At 29.3% G+C, this 1,029-nt stretch overlaps 1 long non-coding RNA gene across 1 annotated transcript; it reads left to right on the top strand.

Moving 5' to 3' along the window:
* Nucleotides 1–223: 223 nt before the first annotated feature.
* LOC115033709 lies at nucleotides 224–1,023 on the top strand. Its single transcript, XR_003839010.1, has 3 exons — nucleotides 224–331; nucleotides 622–810; nucleotides 944–1,023. It is a non-coding gene; the product is annotated as an uncharacterized LOC115033709 (long non-coding RNA).
* The last annotated feature ends 6 nt before the right edge of the window (nucleotides 1,024–1,029 follow it).

The raw sequence follows: 1,029 nt of genomic DNA, 5'->3' as shown, positions 1-1,029 counted from the left end.
CATAACTACGGTCCAGGCGCCCCACGACACCCACAGCAGAGACAAGCACAAGAGTAGTGAATACCATGACAAAATAGATAGGTATGATGACAACTTAATTTGTGCGCACAACCACCGCGCGTTCCCTGTCCACAGTGTAGTTCGCCATCTCTCGTTGGTTTTTGATAATATAGGTCTTATCACTATTTCGTTATCTATCTATTAAAATATTAAAATATTTTGAACATTTCTATTTAACAATATTCAACATCAACGTTTAATATTATGTAAATACTATTACAAAATAGCTATGAAATATTAAGTCGTACATAGTAATAAAATAAAACGACAGGTAAATACAATTTTGTTTACGTAATTATGTAGTATATATATTGTGTTAATTACAGAACTTAATAAGCTTCTTATTTTTACATGGTTTTTTAGTGTATAATAGAGCAGAATTTAAATTATTTAATCGTATAAATGTCCTTGTTCTTACTAAACACTCTATTACTTCTTTTGGTATATTTTGTGAGGATACTTTAGACCATAAAATGTCAGTTAAATATTTCATAACATTGGTTATTTTTGATATATTATTTTTGTGTAGTTTTTTAAACTCTATTTCCAATATTTTTACAGTTTCCATTAGTTGTTTAGATGGAATTTTAAGTCCACCTCTAGAAATATGTTCGATCCAAGAAGAGTCATCTCCATCTGTATTTATTAAATGTGGGTATTTATTACAAAATTTATTTGTGACATACCCAGCTACATATTTAGCAGCTTCGTACTCAAGTTGGTCAAATGAATCACTAGAATCAACCTGTGGTATAAAATTAAAATTTTTGTAAACTATTCACACAATATTTTAAGATTCTTACTTTAGTAAGGAAGCCCTTAGCTAATTCTCAAGGTTTTAATTTTTAATTTTTATACTTACAAACATTTAAAATTGTTTTAGTAGGTCAAGCCCTTCTGGTTGAACTAATGTTGTATCTTCTCCTAACTCCAATATGACATCATCAGATTTAGGAATGATTTCAGAGC

The sequence above is a fragment of the Acyrthosiphon pisum genome, chromosome A1, assembly GCF_005508785.2.
Source record: "Acyrthosiphon pisum isolate AL4f chromosome A1, pea_aphid_22Mar2018_4r6ur, whole genome shotgun sequence".
In the NCBI taxonomy this organism is placed as follows: domain Eukaryota; kingdom Metazoa; phylum Arthropoda; class Insecta; order Hemiptera; family Aphididae; genus Acyrthosiphon; species Acyrthosiphon pisum.
Note: the sequence above shows the minus strand (reverse complement) of the source record. Positions and strands in the feature narration are given on the sequence as shown.